At 38.3% G+C, this 22,289-nt stretch overlaps 1 pseudogene; it reads left to right on the plus strand.

Moving 5' to 3' along the window:
* Window positions 1-20,114: 20,114 nt before the first annotated feature.
* LOC143690375 (uncharacterized) lies at window positions 20,115-21,898 on the plus strand (annotated as a pseudogene).
* The last annotated feature ends 391 nt before the right edge of the window (window positions 21,899-22,289 follow it).

Genomic DNA, 22,289 nt, shown 5'->3' on the forward strand with positions numbered 1-22,289 from the left:
ATATTTATTGAATGCTTTCAATGGGCTAGGTATTATTTAAGGCATTGGGGATACAAAGCTTAATAAGGCCAGTATGTGTGTCCTTCAGCAATGCAATGAGGACAACATAATTAAATTTAAAAATCATTTTTTGCTATATTTTTATGAAACGTGCTTTGAAAAATCAAGAAATACTTCACTTCTTTTTAAAATGTTATTTATTTCTTTACACCTCTTAAGCATCTTACCGGTAATTACAATGAACACTTGGTGTTCTTATCAGTATCAGAATATTCTAGTTTTGGCTGAGCCCTTTATTCACTAGAATTGGTTGGGCCACAGACTTTTATTTCTGATATGTTGACTAAAAAGCACTTTTAAAAAAGGCCTGCCTCCTTCATGTTTGGAATATTTTTGAATGACAAACATATGATTTCTCAGATTTCTTTTGTTCTTATGATTCTGAGTGCTTTTATTTTAAAGATTCTCTTTAAAAATAGGTGACTACCCTTTGTTACTTTTGCCACAGTTCAAGATCATGAAGTTTTAATGCATTTGGCAAATTTCAGATGTAAAATATAATACAGTGCTTTGGTTAAAAAAATGAATAACAAAACATATCCTTGCTGCATGTGTTCCCAAAGCACTTCTGTTTTTGTCATATGCTGGATGATTAATGCAGCAATTAATTATGGAATCTTTTAATCCTACCTCAGACAAACATACATTGCCTCCTCAGTGTTTTGGAAAATAGACACTTAAAAAATCTCTAGGAAATAAGTCCAGGAAGATAGCTCCCCAGCAGGATAGGCAATGGAAACTTTAACCTCCAGAAAAGGAGAGTGGGGAGGGACACATCGGAACAATAATGTAGGTATTATTGTCTTCTAGAATGACTGTTCAAAGAATATAAAAGGAGATCAAGAGTCTTTCAATTTGAGGATCACTAAGGTTTCAATGAGGGAAAAAATCAATGCCCCTTCCACTGTCAGACTTAGAAGGAGTCAGCTACAGAAACATTAAAGGACAAAGTGAATACGTGAGAAATACCTTGGGCAGACTTGAGCATATTTCCAGCTGATTTGGAAACCATTCGTTATATAGAATAAATCTCACTAAGCCATTCAATGACAGTTGCAGGCAAAGTCCTTCAAATCCAAGAGCCTTTGTTATATTGTTTACTTAGAATCACTTTTTTCCCTTTGGTATTTTTGCTGGTACATGTCAAATTCACACACTGTCAACCTCCTGGAGAGGGAGACTTCTGAAAAAGTATCTCCCAACTTTGAGTCAGGCTTCAACTCCTCACACACCAAAGAACAGCCAGAGGGCGTTTCATCCCATTCTAGGCTAGACTCAACACAATTACAATAAGATCAACCCTTCCAGCTGGTGGTTTACAAACAGCAGACCCCTGAGAAATTTCTTGGATATGTGAAACACGAGAAGAAGCATGGTGAAACATAAAAAGCACTGAATTTCGAGGAACAAGGTGTAAACTTAAGTCCTGATTCCTACCGCTACCTTTTGCTGTCTGTATGCCCAGAGATAAAGAACTTAAACTGTGCAAGCCTCAGTTTTCTCATCTGTTGTGAGGATAAAATCGATTCCATGTGTCAAAAGACGTAGTAATTTGAACTATCAAATATTTGCTATTGCCAACACTTTATTGGATATCGGATGATTTATTATCTGTATAAATGAGAACAATATGTGATATATATTTCTCCATTGCTTTGGATGAATTGTTCTACATAAATGTCAGGCTATGTTCCATCACTGTATTATAATTTTTCTTTTAAGTTGCTTCTCATTGATTTTGAATGTTAGCCCACATATATATATATATATATATATATATATATATATATATATATATCATTTTGTGTATAAATCATAGATTATCAGGGACAGAAGGGCCCTTAGAGATGACCTAATCCAACTTGTTTCAATTAGAAGAGTTTTGCCCAAAGGCACATTTAGGTTTTTTTGTGTGTTTGTGCCGTATGGCAAGGTCACATTTCATTATTTTTCCATGTGAGTATCCTGTTACTGCAGCACCATTTGTGGAATTTTTGTTTGTTTGTTTGCTTTGGGGGAAGTACATAGTCCAGGAATGGAACCCGGGTCTCCTGCATGGCAGGTGAGAATTCGATGTCTGAACTATGCTTGCACTCCCCATATTTAGTTTTTGGCAAAACCTAAATAGAAAACCACCAAGGTTCATTTTCGTTACTAAAACAAAATAAACATGCTTTGTAAATTAATTCTCTGGCACAACTGCAAAAAAAATAAAATCTATCCCCTAGCCTACTTTAAAACATCAGCAGGGATAATTAAACAGGAAATAAGACACAGTTGAGATATGAAAGAGAAACAAAACATTTTCAGCTTAATGAATCAGAAAAAAAAAAAATTCTTACCCTGTAATTGCTGTTACTATCTGATGCATTGGCACTAAGTTAGTAGGAGGGGCACTCCAGACAAAAGAAGTTAATGAACAGTGTTGCTGTTTGCACATAGTTGAGAAGCCTGCTGACTTATAGGAAAGGGACAAGGAACCATTACAGCATCTATCATACTGTATAATAGCTGCTTTTTATGAGTTTTTTATGTTACCTTCCTAAAATGTGAGTTTTGTTAGGACAGTAACAATGTCTTTGTTACCTTTTTTCCTCAACACTCAACACAGTATCTAGCATATAGTAAATATTTGCTTTTTTTTTTTTTCTAATGAAGGGGTGAACAGATACATTTTCTCTTATTTCCATGGGGTTAGAACAAGACAGAAGAAAAAAAATAAAGAGGTATCTGTTGATGAAAAATTAACATGGGGGAATCTCCAGTTAATATCCATTACAAATAGATTCTGTGAGAAATGTGCTTCAATTTATAACTCACACTGATTAAATTGGGTTGAACGTGGTGGAAATCCACGTCTCCAAACATGCCATCCAGGTCTGTATTCAAGCAGAGGCAGAACCTCTGCTGGATTCTCTTTTTTTTTTTTCCCCATCTACTCAATTTATTTTACCCTTTATCCCCCCCTATTATTTATTTATTTATTTTATCCTTATATTTTATTCATCTGTCCATACCCTGTATATAATCAGACACAAGATTCTCACAATCACATAGTAACATTGAGTAAGCTGTATCATTGTACATTGATCTTTAAGAAACATGGCTACTGGAACACAGTTCGACAGTTTCAGGTACTTCCCTCTAGCCACTTCAATACACCATATACTAAAAACGGATATCTATATACTGCATAAGAATAACCTCCAGGATAACCTCTGGACTCTGTTTCAAATCTCTCAGCCACTGAAACTATTTTGTTTCATTTCTCTCTTCCCCCTTTTGGTCAAGAAGGCTTTCTCGATCTGTTGATGCCAGCTTATCCCAGGCTTTCTGTCCCATGTTGCCTGGGAGATTTACACCCCTGGGAGTTATGTCCCATGTAGGGGGAAGGGCAGTGAGTTCACATGTTGAGTTGACTTAGAGAGAGAGGCCACATCTGTCTGCTGGACAAAAAAGCACTAAATTTCAAAGCACACCTCAACAATTAGTTATAGAAAAGATTGCAGAGTTCCGCAAGTTCGGGTATTTCCTTCTAGCTGCTCCAAGACACTGGAGACTAAAAGAGATATCAATATGATTCAGCAGTCTGAATTTGTTAAATCCTATCTTCTTTGTTATAACTTCACCTTCTCCTTTGAGCTTTCTCCTAATCTTTAGGGGTGTTTGGACTGTGTCCATTCTAACTTTTTTCATGTTGGAAAGGGGTGTCGACAGTATGGGATGGGGGATGAAAATAGTTCATATTCTCGAAGATTCTGGCCCCTGTGGGTTTTGGACTTATCTGGCCTAGGAACCCATCTGGAGGTTATTATAGTTTTCAGGTTCCTTTTATTTTTAAAATTCTCATACTGATTCCTCACTCACTTTTAGCCATATGAAATTTTTCTTATCCTCTTGGACTGTTGCTTATTTTATTTCATAGCATTTTACATAGCCAAAAATTGTGTCTATATTTTCCAGGTTCATCAGAGGGGTGATGAGGGCGATGGTATCTGGCTGGCAGCCCCAGAGACTTTCCAGGCTGACAGCACTATGAGTCTGGCTCTAGTCCTTGGCCTTGCAGTTCAGAAACGTGGCCATGCCAGTACTCCTAGAGTTCATATGTCTCAAGAAGACTGATGTGCAGGAACCACAATCAGGAGAAGCTGATATACAAACTAAAATTGTAATTACTGATTTGCAATAGTGGGTATTTCCTGTCCTTGACCCAGCTCCCTGTGTCCCTCATCCAGGGCTGATAATGAGCTACCTGGGAAACTGAGTAATCAAAAGATATCTTGGTGAACATGAAATTCTAGTTTAAAAAGGAGATAGTTTTGACAGACAGTTTTTCATCCAGGACCAGGAAGACTCAAAACTGATGACTCAAACTGCCTCACAATGTAAAACAGTTTGTGCTAGAAAAACATGGCCAACTCCAAGTCTTTGGCTCCCCTTTTCTCATGCTAAGCTCACCACTGCCACTCTGAGCACAAGATCAATCTAGACAGGGCACAGTACAACGAATCAGATTTTGGTGATGAAACTACAATCAGGCTTGTGGCCCTGAGATTGTTTCCAGGTCACTGTGAATGGTATACTGTATGTTTTCACACTTCTCAACCACACATTTATTTGCACAGTCTCTTGACTCATTCCCACTGATGGTCATGTCTATCCATGATATGTGTCAGATTTCATTTGTTTTATTCTCAGAGGGCAATCTTATTTCCTTATTTAATTCCTTAGCTGTCACCTGCATAAACTGTCATGTATCATAGTCACACTTCTATAATCCTAACAGAACATTTAAAGTAGCCATTGCTTTTCTAATATAACATATATACCGAGATTATGGCAGAATTGTTTGCTGAGGCCAGGGTTTCAAAGAGAGAAAAATTTTATTACTAGGCATGTGGCAGATCAGATGGCCTATCAGCCCAAAAACTGTCTCCCTGAACTGCAGTCATTCTGATAGCTTTTTAATTAAAAGATGGGCCGATTTAGGATAATGAGCACATTGACCCTAGATGATGTGATTAGAGGTGATCTAATTATTGAGCATGTGCAGACTGATTACCTGCTTAGTCAAAGGACATATATAAGAAAATGGCAGCCTTAGTCTGATGATGGGTGTGCTTATTAGTATTACAATGAGATATAGGTGACTTGTAAGTTAAAGTTTAAGCTGCTGCACATGTCAGGTGGGCCCATTTTGGTTAGATCCAGTCTTGGTTATCAAGATAACTTTGGACTTGGGGAGGGTTAATTCTGGCCTGAGCTGAGACCCTTCATTAATAAACATGAGGGGCTGTCTTAAGTGATTACAAGACTTTAAAGTTGAAAAATAGGGTAAATGGGTACAAATGAACGTTAGTCACAAAGTTTTTATAATCAGGGTACAAGAGAAAGGCTGTATAATCACTATCAGAGATCAAGGCAGCTGGATTACAATTTATAGATTTCAGATATTTCCTCTGTCTACAGTATTATACCAGAAAGCAAAAAGGAATATCAATATAATGATTTAGTAATCAAAATCATCCCTTAAATCCTAATTTCTTGGTTATCCTAATTTAAAAAACTTTATTGTACTAAGATCATAAACTAGGTTTCAGTTACTGGAATGAATGAATGAGCTTTTGACATAACTTATAAAAGTCTCTGCATTAAAAGGAGAATATGAATTACCACTTTTATTGAATCCTCTCCTGCTTTGCTTAATTTCATTTGTGATTTTTAAGAAGAAAGACAAATTTGTGTTTGCCTATTATCAAGGACAATGATTGAATATACAGAATGGGCTATTGAATGATTTAAAAATAATTACTGAAGAAATTCAGATTTGCTATTTTTTCTGACTATGCCTAATCCTTTAAAACCAATGCCTCCCACATAAAAACAGATGAAATTTTATTGCTTTCCTAGCTCTTTCACTTCCTAGTTGAATGATTTTGGCCAAGTTACTTAAACACTCCGTGACTTAGTTGCATTTGTAAAATGCAACAACAAATTTTTATCCTCATAGGATTATTGTGAAAATTAAATGTGTTAAAATGCATAAAACACTTACACTAGTACTTGGCACATAGCAAGTGCCCAAGAAATACTTACTATGCTTATGATCGCTTCAAATTTTAAGAGTAAGCCAGATACTCCTAGTTTTTTCAAGTCCATGTCTCCTTGTTTACTAACAAGCAATGTACAGTTAGCGATAAACCAATAGTTTCAGCTAATCAGCCTCCTATTACAGAATGGGTGCAATTCGTGCTATGGGAATATTTTGCTTTTCAACCAAATAAAATACTGTCATACAGTTGGCCTCTTATGGAGACACCAAAACATCCTCAGTATATGTGCTCATTCAGGCATTATATCAATCTCCCCCAACTGGCCACTTTTTCCCAATCTTGGTCTCTGTGAAGGTTAGCTACATTTATGTGTCAATTTGGCTAAGCTATAGTGCCCAGTTATTCAATTAAATACCAATCTAGGTGTTGATGTGGAGATATTTTGTAGATCTGGTTAATCATATGCAACCAGTAAAGGAGGTTATCCTTAATTATCTGGGTGGGCCTCATCCAATCAGTGAAAAATCTTAACAACAAAACTGAGATTTCCCCAAGGAATATGAAATTCCACTCTGGACTGCAGCATCAGTTCCTGTCTAAGGGCTTCCTGCTAATCTGCCCCAGAGTTTAGACTTGCTAGCCCGCAAAATCACATAAACCAATTTCTTGAAATTATATATAGGTATACTCTCATACTGATACTGTTTCTCTGGAGGACCTTGACTGATATAAATCAGAACTGGAACTAAGAGTTAAGTCTCAGGTCAACCACAGGAAAGCACTGGCCCTTAGTCACAATGGATTCAAGTTGTCTAGGAAACCAACTTCTATGTGGAGAATGCTGAGGTGGTCACTTCCATGTGGGAACTGTTGGGACCTAGTAAGCCAGGTGTTTGCAAAGTTGGACTAGCTCTCTGGAGCTAGAAAGGGATAGAATGAGGCCCACTGGCTTCATCAGAGAGGATTTCCCACCACCTTAACTAAAGTACACCCTTCTGGATACAGATTGTGCAACAGGACTGAATGTAAAAACTCAGAAATGGGTAGCACAATACTACCTAACTGTAATACAATTATGTTAAAACACTGAATGAAGCTGAATGTGAGAATGATAGAGGGAGGAGGGCTGGGGGCACAAATGAAATCAGAAAGAAAGATAGACGATAAAGACTGAGATGGTATAATCTAGGAATGCCTAGAGTGTATAATGATAGTGACTAAATGTACAAATTTTAAAAATGTTTTTACATGAGGAAGAACAAAGGAATGTCAACAATGTAGGGTGTTGAAAACAGATGGTAACTAATATTTTAAAATTTCAACTTATGTGTGAGACTAAAGCAAAAAATGTTTATTTGGTACAAAATTTATATTTTGACTAGTGCATTTCCTAATATAACTTATGTGGACAGCTTAATTGAATACCATAAGTACATGGAACCTTGAGTAAGGCATGGGATTTTGTAGGTTTGCCCAGAGTGATGCCTTGATAAATCCCAGGAGGATTTGAACAGTGAATAAAAAAGTATTTGCAATATTCTCATCATTGTGGGGAAATGATGAGAAAACAGGAAATTTCAACTTCCCCATTTGGAGAATTCTTGATATTCTCACAAGCAATGCAGACAACCAAAGCAAAAGGCTGAGCCTCCAATCTTGGGGTTTGTTCATATGAAACTTAACCCCACAAAGGGTAGACTAAGCCTACTTAAAATTAAGCCCAAGAGTCACCCCCAAGAGAACCTTTTTTGTTGCTCAGATGTAGCCTCTCTCTCTCAGCCAACACAACAAGCAAACTTACTGCCCTACCCCTCTCTACGTGGGACATGACTCCCAGGAGTGTGGAGCTTCCTGGCAACGTGAAACAGAAATCTGAGAATGAGCTGGGACTCAGCACCAAGGAATTGAGAAAACCTTCTCGACTGAAAGGGGGAAGAGAGAAATGAGACAAAATAAAGTGTCAATGGCTGAGAGATTCCAAACAGAGTAGAGAGATTATCCTGGAAGTTATTCTTACACATTAAATAGATATCACCTTTTTAGTTAATGCGTAACAGAGAGGCTGGAGGGAACTGCCTGAAAATGTAGAGCTGTGCTCCAGTAGCCATGTTTCTTGAAGAAGATTGTATAATGATACAGCTTTCACAATGTGACTGTGTGATTCTGAAAACCTTGTGTCTGATGCTTCTTTTATCTATCTTATGGACAGATGAGTAAAGCATATGGATTAAAAATAAATAAATAATAGGGGAAACAAATGTTAAAATAAATTTTGTAGCTTGAAATGCTAGTGATCAATGAAAGGGAGAGGTAAGGGGTATAGTATATATGAATTTTTTTCTGTTTTCTTCTTATTTCTTGTTCTGAATTGATGCAAATGTTCTAAGAAATAGCCATGATGATGAATATAAAACTATGTGATGAAATAAAACGATTATAGAGAGAGAAAAAAAAACTATGTGATGAAAAAAATAGAATGTTCATATTGTATGTTGATTGGTTTTATTAATAAAATTTTTTTCTTTTTTTTCTTCTTCTTTTTTTTTCTTTAATGGCAGACACCATGCAAGACTGAGAATAAAATTTTTTTAATCTTATAAATAAACCTATAAATCTAGCCACCATTGAACAAGACAAATAAAATTTATTTTTGCAAACCTAAATATATATATATACATTTTGACATGTATTTCCAAAGTTTGACTTGCCTGGTTATTATTGTCTCAAATATTTAGTAAACAAGAAACCCACACTAGAATAGAGAGCTGGCACAACTTACAGAGATTAGAACTAGAGGAGGCCTTAAAGGCTCATCTTATTCAGACTGACTATTCATGGGGGAGAAGAATTACAATGCATTGTAAACTATCATTACTCTCCTAACCAGATATATGGAACGTAGTCTCTTTTCAGAAAGAAGCATTTAAATGTTGAAAATGAATGTCTGGTTACTCCAGAAATGGCCAAAAGAGGACATTTTAATAGTTGGACTATTAGGCTTGTCCTCTTTGCCTACAATGCCAATAACAAAAAGAGGTAGAGGCTAAACACCTTAATTTTCCCTCTCCAGGGCAGTGCTGACGAGAGGCAGCAGAGCTGGAACATTTTCCGCCATAATAAAAACACTAGTAGAAAAACTGATGTTTCTGACCCATTAGCTCCATGGCAACTGTGTCTGTTTTCCAAGCTATGGCTAGATATTTTGGTAAATTGTTGTCCTCATGAAGTAAACAATTTCCCCTCAAGCCGATCTGTGTAAGTGTATCAGATTATATATGTCAAAAATATGCTCTTTGAAACAAAACAAACTGCCCTGAAGAGCCCAGTTCTCTTTTGAACAGTCTGTTTTTCTTCCATCAGAAGAAAAGTTTCATGAAGAACTTACTTATAACTGTTTACTTTGAGGATTCCACACATTTTACCATGTATTTATTTAAAGGAAGTTAATCATATTGTAATACTTCCGCTTTTCTATTCAAAGAAATGGTAAACATATCAGCAAAAGGGAAGCATAAGTTTATTGAAAGTATGAAAATATTTAGAAAGTGAACACTGTATCCCAAGGTTTCCCAGTGGCCCAAATACATTTTCCTGTACATAAGCAGATGGTATGATGGCTGTTTTGTGAAACAGAGATGTGTTTTTATATAGTGTTTTTTGCAGTGGCCAGCTTCTTTCTCCAATACAATTTACCATTTATGTAAAAGTAAAGACAAGTTGGTGCTGTGTAGAAGCATAGAATGTTTCACATATATATAAAAGTCACAAAACAACTTATTTCCATTTGCAAAGATATGCTTGGTCATGTAGGGTGAGTTCTTTTCTTCATTTCTGTCCACCAGTTCAGGTCAGTTCTTAATAGATACAGAAAGTTCTCTATGTTCCAAAGAACAACACTGCAAGCAAATACAAATAGCTACAAAAGACATCTCAGGATCTATGGAGTTCTTTCCAGCTCAAGATTTTTTATTTCTTTCATTATTTTTTAAATGTTCATTATGAGGCGGGTGCCTGACTTGATTCACTCATTGAAACTCATAGTAGGGTCAGTTGATAGTCAGACTGGGGGATCAAGAAAAGTTAGGTTTTTAAAAATGATTGAATATTTTTCTTACAATCAAAGAGTATATACTTAAGTCTCTCATTGGGCATGAGGCGCATAGCACAAATTACCACCTTTGGCAGCATTGTTACAAAAAGAAATTATATGTATATGTCATTCTTCTAATTAAGTGTAACACTTCATTAGACATTTATAAATATAAAGATACCTCCAACTACACCAGCCTATAATGATCTGATCTTTCCAGTCACGTGGCAATCTGCATTGCCACCTATTATTTCATGTGCACACAGGTACTTAGTAAAGCTTTTTAACTGAATGAATGCAAATATTCTACCTTCCTACAGTGCATGCATTTAAATCCTGACCTTCACCTTACAACCTCTGTTCCATTAAATGTGGGGTCATTGCTATACATGCTGTTTGTGTTCAAGTGAGTTACTACAACAGCTCTTTTCTTATTCACAGGCAGTTCCTGCTTCTCCTGTCCAAACTCTCAGGGAATCTTCCCAGGCTACTTCCCAATCACCTTATTTGTTGTCATGGTGGATGACGGTAGTGCTAATCCCTGCTGCCTGCACCTTTAAAACCTTAGACAACGTTTTAGGGAAATCCATGCAACCCTTTTCAACTTGCTTCATAGGCAATTAAGATGAGGCAAGAAGCCACAGAGCCCTGCCTAACAAACTAAAGCAATGTTCCTATTACAGGCTTGTTCTTTCATAATGGAAAGTAGGCTGATGACGAATAGTCTTCACGTCACATTTCCTGCCCTCAGTGTGGCTTGTACATTTGGTGAACACAACTAAGTGGTTTGCACTTTGTGCCCCATTATCACTTGGCCCTCATGGCCAGTAACAGGAAATGACCGGTGATGCTGCATGCATTCAGTTAATAGCACCACCATATCGCTAGCTGTCCAAGCTAGGAACTTGGTTGTCATCTTAGGCTTCTGCTATCAACCAATGTGTTGTAAAAGTACTGAAGATTTCACTTACATACCTTTTGAATCCAGTCCCTCTTTTCTCAATGCCTCCGGCCACTGACTTAATTCATGTCTTCACATTCATCTGGGGGCTATTGCAATTACAGTCAACTGGTCTCCTTGTCTCTGACCTAAATACCAAGTTTTATTTTTATTTTTTTAAAATTTTTATTGACAAAACAACATACAAACACAAACATTCTTAACATACGAACATTCCATGCTTAGTGTACGATCAATGGCTCACAATATCATCACATGGTTGTATATTCATCACCATGACCATTTCTTAGAACACTGCATCACTCCAGAAAAAAAAAGGAAAAACTAATACCACTTACACCTCCCTCATTGATCACTAGTATTTCCATCTACCCAATATATTTTAACCTTTGTTTCCCCTATTTTTGCTCTATACCCCTTACCACTCCCTTTCATTGACCACTAGTATTTCAATCTACTCAGCTTATTTTAATCTTTGTTCCCCCAATTATTTGTTAATTTTTATCCATATTTTTTACCCATCTGTCCATACCCTAGATAAAAGGAGCGTCAGACACAAGGTTTTCACAATCACACAGTCACACTGTAAAAGCTATATCATTATACGATCATCTTCAAGAATCAAGGCTACTGGAACACAGCTCTACAGTTTCAAGCACTTCCCTCTAGCCATTCTAATGCGATACACCATGAGCTAAAGAGGGATATCCATATAATGTGTAAGAATAACCTCCAGGATAACCTCTTGACTCTCTGAAACGTCTCAGCCACTGAAACTTTATTTTGTCTCATTTCTCTTTTCCCCCTTTTGGTTGAGAAGGTTTTCTCAACCCCTTGATGCTGAATCTCAGCTCATTCTAGGATTTCTGTTCCACTTTGCCAGGGAGGTTTGCACTTCTGGGAGTCATGTGCCACTTACAGAGGGTGAGGGCAGTGAGTTTGCTTGATGTTTTAGCTGTGAGAGATGGCCTCACCATCTTTTTTTCATTTTTATTTTTTGCATGGGCAGGGACCAGAAACTGAACCCAGGTCTCCAGTATGACAGGTGAGAATTCTGCCCCTGAGCCACTATTGCACCACTCTTTTTAAAATTTATTTATTTAAATTTATTTTTATTCTATTTTTTTCTCACCATCTTTTACCTCATGTCTTCTGCCTGAGTGATCTTTCTAAATTAATAATCTGATCAGGTTTCACTGCACCACTCCCAACCCCACCTTCCAGTTTAGAATTTTCCAATGACCTTTAGACTGAAGCTCAAATACTTTAGCATGGCAATGAGCCCCTGCCTCTTAGCCACATTTTTATGTGCCTTTCATTCTGGTATTAGCATCTAATTTCAGTTTCCTGATCATATCACATTTTTTCCCACCTTCACTGCTTTTCCATGCTATCTCTCATCCCAGAGTGGTCACCCTTCACTAACTACCTCACTCCCCTCTACTTCTACATTCATTTATTCATGAAATATGTACTGAGGTTAACTATGTGTCTGGTACTATTTTAGATGCTGAGGATCGATGAATAAAACAGACAAAATTTCTCCTAACTTTTAGAGCTTACAAGTGATGGTTATGGTGATGGTGTGAGGGTCCCCAATAAATACAATACGATAAACAAAATGAGTATCTTATAAAATAGACTAAACGGGGTTGAGTGTTATGGAGAAAAAATAAGCAGGGAAGAAGGATGGGGAATGCCAGAACTGGTGTGGGACTGTTGCTATTTTAAATGGGGTGGTTAGGGAAGACCTCACCAAGGAGGTGACATTCGAGGAAAGACCCCAAGGACATCAAGTGTCCGCAGCCGTCTCGTTCGGCTTCTGATCCCCGGCCGGCGAAGGGAACAGGAGGGGAGAAAGAGACAGGCGCAGGCAAACCGACTCGAGTGATAAACACGGGTTCGAGGCACGCAACGGTTGTGAGCACAGACCTTTACTGGAGTTAAGCTTGCATTCTCTGTTACAGGTTCCACGCGGGACAAGATACCCCGCGGGGGAACAACCTCTATGCGGCCGTCAGGTACGGCTCCCTGTGGGTCGTCTCCACCCACCCTGTCCGGGTAACCTCTTATATACTGTGCCCAAACCCAATAGGTTAGTGCCACGTATACAGAGGTGATTGGAAGATAGGGTTGGTGGGCGCGTGCGTCATACGCGGAAACAGGATGCGGGCGCCATCTTGGCTCACTCGATGGGCGGGGGGAACTCTAGAGCAGGCTGCAGCGCGACCACTAGGCCTGACCCGGGAGGCGGCTCTCCACAATCAAGCAGTAAGCCATTTGAGTTTTGAGGGAAAGAGTACCAAGGGAAAAATGAAGACCAAGGACAAAGACCCTGATACAGGGCTACACCGCCAACGTGCGAGGAGCTAGAAGGAGGCCAGTATGGCCTGAGGAGAGTGAGCAAAGGGAACAGTAAAAGATGAAGGGAGAATGGTAAGGGGAGGCAGATCGTATAGGACCTTGTAAACGACTACAACATTTCACTCTACGCCAAGTGGGGAACTGAAAGGTTTAAATGAGGTGTTATATGTTAAGGGGATCACTCTGGTTGCTGGGTTGAAAACAGACTGTAGACAGACAAGGATGGAGCAGGAGACCGGTTAGGAGGCTACAGCAAAAATCCAAACAGAAAACTGAAAGGTTTAGGAGGCGAAAGGGTGAGAAAGAAGGACGGTAGACCGGGAAATTTAAAGCGGGCGGGTTTATTTCTGCTCTCCCCAGCAGAGCTCACTGAACCCAAGATAGAGAGAGGAGAGTCAGCGCCTGCGTGACAGCATGGACAGTTTTTAAGCAAGCAGGTCAGGTGACGCCCGGAAGGGGCGGTTCTCCAGAAGTCAGGTGTCCGGAAGGGGCGGTTCCAGAAGTCATGTTGGGAGGGGCGACCCAGCCTCTGCAGCTCCAGTTGCAGTGCCCTTCCCCATTTCCCTGACCTAACAAAAACAATGGTTGCTTGGGCCAGGATTGTAGCAGTAGTGAGACATGTTTGAATTCTAGATATAGCTTAAAGGAAGATCTTAAGAATTTGCCAATGGATTGGTTGTAGAATAAAAGAAAGGAAGGTGACAAAGATGACTTAAAGATGTTTGGTGTGAGCAACTCTAAGGATCGAGTTGCCATCAACTGAGAGGAAAATCTGGGAGGAGGACAGTGTGGGGGTGGATATCAGGAGCTCTGATTTGGTTTTGTAAAGTTTGAGATACTTCACAATTCAACTTAAGTATCTTTTCCGAAAATCTTCCCCATTCTCCACCCTTGCATAGAATATGCCGTGGTACCATTCTTTGTTCCTCCCATATCTGGGTTTCTATGGCTATAATAGCCCTTATTATATATATATAAGGGCCTAATAGCTCTAGCAGGCTTAAAACAAAGCTTACAAAAGGACCAAAAGGATTAACTCGATTGGCGAGTAACTTAACTATATATATATATATATATATATATATAGAGAGAGAGAGAGAGAGAGAGAGAGAGAGAGAGAGAGAGCCCTTTCAACACAAATGTTTTGTATTGACTCAGACTAGAAAAACCAATAACCTGTATTCTAGCAGTGAAGAAGAAATTGAAACAGAAAGTTCCCTCCTGGCACAAGCAACTAGAACACTTGATAAATTACATAAAACAAATGTATCCAGATATTGGGACAAAAGGCTGTATAAAATGTGATCCCTGAGATAAGGGAAATAAGAACCAGCTTTCTTAAACTGCTGTGGGCAGGGATGGGGAGGGGGTCAAGCAGGACACAGATAATATGCTGCATTGTGGAGATAACGATTGCAGTTGAGTTGGAAGAATAAGGCAGCGGCAATTTCTGGGGAAGAATATTAAAGAGGAAGAGGTTATGTAAAAAAAAAAAGTGCTCCAGAAACCTACATAGGGGTCCCATGGAGACTTAGACTGAGCATGTGTAGAGTAAAACTCCGTAAGACTTGGCAAAGATTAACTTATTGGAAATCTATAAGCTAAACGATTCCCAAGACTGACGCGGAGCTAACAGATGTGAGTTCCTATTACCTAGAGCAGAAAGCCCTTGTTGAACACTTGGAGTGAAGAATTAAGACTTCAGAAGGATCATGCTTTAATAGAAGGGCCTAATAGCTCTAGCAGGCTTAAAACAAAGCTTACAAAAGGACCAAAAGGATTAACTCGATTGGCGAGTAACTTAACTAATAAAACAGCTTTAACACTCTTTAAAGGAAAACATTAAAATCCAGTAATCAACAACATTGTATTTATAAGGTCAGGTATCCAACAAAAAATTATCAGAGGGATATTACTCAGCAGCAAGAAAGAATGAAATCTTAAAGCATGCAGCAACTTGGATGAACCTTGAGGACATTATGTTGGGTGGAAGAAGTCAACTGTAAAAAGGACAATATTGTAGGATCTCACTAATATGAACTAATTATAACAGGTAAACTCACAGAGTTTAAATCTAGGATATAGACTACCAGGAAATAGAATGTGGGTAAAAATAAGGAACAGATACTTAATGTGTGAGGAATTGTTTTTAACTAGGTTGAATTTAAGTGTTAGGAAATGGATAGAGGTGATGGTAGCACAAATTGGGGTACGCTGGTTTGCAGCTGTTATGTACCCCAGTAAAGGCCATGTTCTTTAAATCCATTCTTGTGGGTGCAGACCTATTGTGGGTGGGACCTTTTGATTAGGTTATTTCAATTGAGATGTGACCCACCCAATTCAAGATAGGTCTTAATCCTTTACTGGATTAAGAGAGGATAAAAGATCCTTTAAGAGAGGATGAAAGATAGGAAAAACTCAGAGATGATAGAGAAAGAGAAACACCTAGAGAGAATTTAGAGAAGTGTCCCTGGAGAAGCAAGCAAGTACCCCCAGAAGCTGAGAGAGCCAATAAAGTCAGAACCTGAAAGCAGTGAAACCCAGGAGTGAAGGACCAGTAGACACTAGCCATGTGCCTTGCTATCTGACAGAGAAACCCCGGATGCCAGTTGCCTTTCTTCAGAGAAGGCATCTTCCTGCTGATGCCTTAATTGGAACATTGTCAAGGTCTTAGAAGTGTAAGTTTGTAAACTAATAAATCCCTATTTTAAAAGCCAGCCCATTTCTGGTATATTGCATTTTTGCAGCTTTAGCAAACTGAAATACAGTGAGTATAATTAACAGCACTGAATTATGTGGGTGATTGTAATTGAAAGGGAAAGTTTAGCATAGAGTATGTCACTTTAAGAAAAGCTAGAGATAAAAACAGGGGAGTGTATAACACAGTGAATCCTATGGTGGATGATGACTGTGATTAACACTACAAATATAAAAAATGTTCTTGCACAAACTAGAACAAATGTATATCACTATTACAAGGAGTTTATAATAGAGTGGTATATGGGGAAAAGAATTAAATGAAACTTCTATGAATTAAACATATAAGTATCTGGAGTGAAAATAATCACGTGACAGTATTAGTAGATAGATACGCAGAAGAAAAATCAGTGAACTTGAACACATAGCAATAGAAATTATCCAAACTGAGGCACAAAGATAAAAAAAGACTGAGAATACAAACAAAAAAATGATTCAGATCCAGTGACAGTGGAACAATCTGAAAGGTCTCACACTACATATAGGAAAACAAAGATAAGAATTACTACAGACTTCTAGTCAGAAACAAAGCTAGAAAACAATAGAATGACATCTCTAAAGGCCGGAGGAAAAAAAATTGGTTAATGTAGAATTCTATAACCAGAAAAAAATATTATCTTAAAATGCAAGTGATGTAAAGATTTTTACAGACAACTGAAGGTGCGAGAACTCATTGCCAGCAGAACTGCACTACACAAAAAATGAAAGTTTTTCAGTTTGAAGAACAATAGCACCAGATAGAAATTTGGATCTTCAGAAAACAAGGAGGATAGAATTGTGGGAAGATGGCAAAGTAGGAAGGCCCAGAAATCAGTCTCTCCTTCAGACTAACTATTAACTGGCAGGGACTGTCTGAATCAACCATATTGAAATTTCAGAGTCCAGTAGAACATCATGCAGCGTCCAGGGAAGAGTATAAAGAAGAGGCTGTAAATTGTAGTAAATACCAGTGAAAAGCTCTTTCCATGTGGTTTTTATTATAGCCCATCCCCAACCTTGCAGCAGGCAGCAGTGGGCTCTGACACGTGCCTCAGCTTGCTAGTGTCAGAGTGAGACATAAAAACCATGTTTCCCCAAATCCAGGGGATTGGTTGAGACCCAATCATAGATCACTGACTCTGATTAACAACTTCAGATCACTGGAGTCTGGTTCTGAGGGCAGCCATTATTCCAACCTGCCCAAGACAAAGAGGACAGAGGAGACTTAAAGACAGAACAATTCCTCAGAGCTATGGGGGACAGTCGAAGGACTGCATTTACTGTGCAGGTGCCAAGTCAAAAAAGCACAGCTTTGGGTGGGTCACGGTGGCTCAGCAGGTAAGAATGCTTGCCTGCCATGCCCGAGGACCCGGGTTCAATTCCCGGTGCCTGCCAATGTTAAAAAAAAAAAAAAGAAAAGAAAAAAGAAGCACAGCTTTGGGATGACATGGAAAAGCCCCTGGAGTCCTTTCTGGGCACTTCCTCATCCCCTCCCCAATGCAGTTTGGAGTCAGCCAGAGCTCCCTTTGTGGGTTGTATATAACATATATACAAAAAAGCAATATATTCCCAAGTTCATTTTAGCAAGTAGTTATAGAACAGATTTTAAAGTTTGGTATGGGTTATAGTTCCACGATTTTTTCATTTTTTCTTCTAGCTGTTCCAAGACACAGGAGACCAATAGAAATATCAATATAATGATTCAGCAGTCATACTCATTTGTTAAATCCTATCTTCTTTATTATACTCCTCCTTCTCTTTAAATAACATGTATACATAAAAGCAATAAATTTCAAAATATATCACAACAATTAGTTGTAGAACAAATTTCAGGGTTTGGTATGACTTATAATTCCATAATTTTAGATTTTTATTTCTAGTTGCTCTAAGGTACTGGAGGCTAAAAGAAATATCAGTATAATGATTTAGCACTCATACTCATTTGTGAAACCCGACCTTCTCTGTGTAACTCCCCCATCTCCTTTGATTTTTCTCCCACTCTTTAGAGGTATTTGGGCTATGGCCATTCTAACTTTTTCATGTTGGAAGGGGCTGTCAATAATATGGGATAGAGGGATGGGACTGTGGGTGGTATCTTTTTTATAATTTCCATGATATGTGACCCACTCAATTGTTGGTGGTAATTTTTGATCACATAGTTTCCACGGAGATATGTCTCCACCCATTCAAAGAGAGGTTGCTTACTGGAGCCCTTTAAGAGGAACCATTTTGGAGCCATGAGAGCCAACAGAATGGACAGAGCCTTGGGGAAGCCGTTGAAGATTCCTGGAGCGAAAGCTGGCAGATGTTACCATGTGCCTTTCCAGCTGAGAGGGAAATCCTGAACATCGACAGCCTTCTCGAACCAAGGTATCCTCCCTGGATGCCTTAGATTGAACATTTTCATAGCGTTGCCTTAATTTGGACATTTTCACAGCGTTGCCTTAATTTGGACATTTTCACAGCCTTAGAACTGAGAACTTGTAACGTAATAAATTCCCCTTTTAAAAAGTCATTCCATTTCTATTGTATCACATTCTGGCAGCTTGCAAACTAGAATACCAACCTTTACGGATTGACCCACATTTCTAGATTGATCCCATCTGGGTCCCTGGAGTACAACGCCTTGGTGGAGAATAAAACCAGAAACAGAAACGCCTCACAGGAAAAAAGGGGGGTAGGTAACTGAGCTGTGATAAGACAGAATGGGTCCTAGAACTGAAAAGTGTAAAGAAAAAGGTGCACTGGGTGAGGAAGAGAATTTAAAGAAATCAAAGGAGCTGAGGAGAAAATTCTGCATAAAAACAAATAGAACAGATCGAGTTTCCTAGAGAACAATTGCACAAAAGTTGCAACCTTAAAAATTGTACTGAAAATCCAGGACATGAAACAAATGAAGGAGAGCTGAGAAAATCTGAACAGTAGACATAGTCTACACTAAACTTCCAAAATAAATTGGACCAAGCGTCAAAGAAGAGTCTTAACATGAAGCCAATAACACAAGAGAGAGAAACTGAGCTTCGAAGGTAGCACATTAAAATAATCAGATTCCCAGATATTGGCAAAAAATTATAAGACATACTAAGAAATAGGAATGTATGTTCAGTCAAATTCAAACAAATCTCCTAAATCAATTCAAGGAAATGAAAGAAAATATGGATATAGAGCTAAAGGATGTTGAGAAGACAATGTGTGAGCATAAAGAAGAACTTGAAAGTTTAGAAAGGAACATAGCAGAAATTAGTGGGGAAAAAGGCACAATAATGGAGATTAAAAATACACTGGAGGCATATAATAGCAGATATGAATGGGCAGAAGAAAGTATCAGTAAGCTAGGAAACAGGAAAATAGAAATTATAGAGTCAGAAGAACAAATAGTAAAAGAATAGAAAAATTTGAGCAGTGTATCAGAGATAGAAGTGAAAGCATGAAGCATACAAAAATACACATCATGGGTGTTCTAGAAGGAGAAAAGAAGGAAAAAGGAGGAGAAAGAATATTTGAGGAAATAGCTGAAAATTTCCCAACTCTTCTGAAAGACATAAATAAACATGTATAAGAACCACAACATACTCCAAACACGAATAAACTCTAACAGACCTACTCTGAGATGCATAGTAATCAGAATGTCAAATGTCAGAGAGAGACAGAATTCTGAAAGCAACAAGAGATAAGAAGTTCATGATATAGAAATGATCCTCAACAAGACTAGCAAATTTCTCATCAGAAACCATAGAGGTGAGAAAGCAGTGGTATGATATTTTCAGGGTACTGAAAGAAAAAACTGCCAGTCAATTCTTTATCCAGAAAAACGGTCCTTCAAAAATAAGGGAGAGGCACTGATGCAAAGATGGCAACCGTAGGTCTGGAGTTAATGACCTTCAATGATTAGCTGCAGATTTTACCCGGGAAGAGTGGGCCCTGCTTGACCCATTCCAGAGAAAGCTGTTCATAGAAGTGATGAGGAAGAATATCAATCTGATCTCAGTAGGATGTCAGGTCTTCAAATCAGATGTACTTTTCAAGATGGCACAAGTAAAGGAAGTGCAGAGAAGAGGAATAGTATTTCCCCAAAACCAAAGTTGAGGTGAGCTCTCAGAACCTGTGCATCCCAGAAGCTCCTCATCAATTAATGAGTAGGTGCTCAGGAATGTCAACTTCAAGTTTCCTTAAGTGGAGGAATTTCTGAATTGTAGTCATGAAAAATGCCTTAAAAAAACAAGAAGTGATACTCATGCTATCTGCCTGCAAGAAAAACACTTGTAACATCGTGTCATTGCAGATACCTCACACTCAAAAAAATTTTATTAACTGCAATTATTTGTAAGAAGATTCCACACAGAGATCCACAGTGAAATAACAAGCACTAAAACAAATAAGAAAGAAACCATGTTTCTGCAAAACACTTGGGAAAGTTCTCAGTGAGAAGTCATCTTTTAATCACATTAAAAGTAAATCACATGAATGTTATCAAAGTGCTAAAACCTTTACTAAGTGCTCTGAAAACAGACAATATAATGGAACTCACATTGGAGAAAACCATATGAATGCCTTCTGTCTGGGAAAGCCTTCTGTCATTGCTATTCCCTTAACGAACCTGAGAGATCTCACACTCGAGAGAAACCCTATAAATGTCATTTATGTGGGAAAGCCTTCACTTGGTATTCTTTTAGAGAATATGAGAGAACTCACACTGAAGAGAAACATTATAAATGCCTTCAATATGGGAAAGCCTTCAGTCATTGTTGTTCCCTTAAAACACATGAGAGAATTCACACAGGAGAGAAACCTCATGAATGTCATCTATGTGGAGAAGCCTTCAGTGAATGCTCTCCTCTTAAAATACATTAGAAATCTCACACTGGAGAGAAATCGTATAAATGCCTTCAATGTGGGAAAGCCTTCAGGCATTGCTCTTCCCTTAAATCACATGAGAGAATTCACACTGGAGAGAAACTTCATGAATGTCACCTATGTGGGAAAGCTTTCAGTCATTCTTCTAACCTTCGCCAACATGAAAGAACTTACAAAGAAAAGAAACCCCATGAATGTCATTTATGTGGAAAAACCTTTAGTCAGTTGGCTCACCTTCACCAACATGAGAAAATTCACACAAGAGAGAAACCCCATGAATGTCATTTGTGTGGGAAAGTCTTCCATCTCTCTACTTATCTTCATCAACATGAGAGAACTCACACAGGAGAAAAACCCTATGATTGTCAACTATGTGGGAAAGCCTTCAGTCAATGCTCTTCTCTCAGAATACACGAGAAATCTCACACTGGAGAGAAACCCCATGAATGTCACTTGTGGGGGAAAGCTTTCAATCTCTCTACTTATCTATGCCAACATGAGAGAACTCACATAGAGAAACCCCATGAATGTCAACTATGTGGAAAAGTCTTCACTCACTCTTCTAACCTTTGCCAACTTGAGAGAACTCATACAGGAGAGAAACCCCATGAATGTCCTCTATGTGGGAAATTCTTCAGTCAATGTTCTTCCCTTAAAATATGTAAGAAATCTCACAGTGGAGAGAAACCTCATGAATGTCATCTATGTGGGAAAGCCTTCATTCATTCCTTTTCCCTTAAAATGCATGAGAGATCGCACACTGGGAGAGAAGCCCCATAAATGTCATCTATGTGGAAAAGCCTTTAGTTAATCTTATAATCTTAAAAAAAAACATGAAAAAACTCACACAGGAGAGAAACCCTATAAATGACATCTATGTAGGAAAGTCTTCAGTCATTACTCTTCCTTTAAACAGCATGAGGGAACTCACAGAAGACAAACCCCATGAATGTCATCTATATGGGAAAAGTTCATTCATTGCTCTTACCTTAAACAATATGAGAGAACTCATATTGGAGAGAAACCATATGAACGCCATCCATATGTGGATATGGATATATTGCTTTTTTCTTTATAAGACGTGATGGAACTCACACAGTAGTTAAAACATGCATATCAACTATGTGGGAAAGCACTTACTCATCTTTATGCCCTCAGCTAACATAAGAGA

Source organism: Tamandua tetradactyla, chromosome 7 (assembly GCF_023851605.1).
Source record: "Tamandua tetradactyla isolate mTamTet1 chromosome 7, mTamTet1.pri, whole genome shotgun sequence".
NCBI classification, from domain to species: Eukaryota; Metazoa; Chordata; class Mammalia; order Pilosa; family Myrmecophagidae; genus Tamandua; species Tamandua tetradactyla.